Here is a 584-nt window from a genome sequence, read left to right on the forward strand (position 1 = left end):
AAAAACTATTTTTTGCATATAAAAAATATTTTAATCTAAAAACTGATTTTTTTTTTAAAAAAACTATTTTTTAATTATACAAATAAATTATAATTTATAAGTTAATTTTTAACATTCTAAAAAATTTATTTTTAAAGCATCTATTTTTCAAAAGTCTCAAAACTAGTTATTTTTATTGTTATTTCTATTACAATCAAATAATATATTGCACCAAAATAAAATTTTAACTTTCTAATAAAATAAAATATCAAAATCTAATTAATATATATAGTGCTAATACTACAATGACATATAGTTTGCAATGTTGATTTAAAGAATAAAATAATGACTATTTATTAGCATGTGGCATACTACTAGTTATACTACAGTTTTTATAGTGTTCTAAAAATAAAATAATATATAAAAATGTATGGGACTATCAACCGAGTATCACATAAGAATAAAAAGTAAAGTGAATGATAAACATAAATGTTAAACACAGATACATAAGATGGAAATATGTGAACTTAACTATCTGAGCTAACTTTATTTTATGTGAGAAAGAAATACTAATTTTTTTACAAAATTTTTGGGGGCCATGACCC

This window comes from Arachis duranensis, chromosome 10, assembly GCF_000817695.3.
Source record: "Arachis duranensis cultivar V14167 chromosome 10, aradu.V14167.gnm2.J7QH, whole genome shotgun sequence".
Lineage (NCBI taxonomy): Eukaryota > Viridiplantae > Streptophyta > Magnoliopsida > Fabales > Fabaceae > Arachis > Arachis duranensis.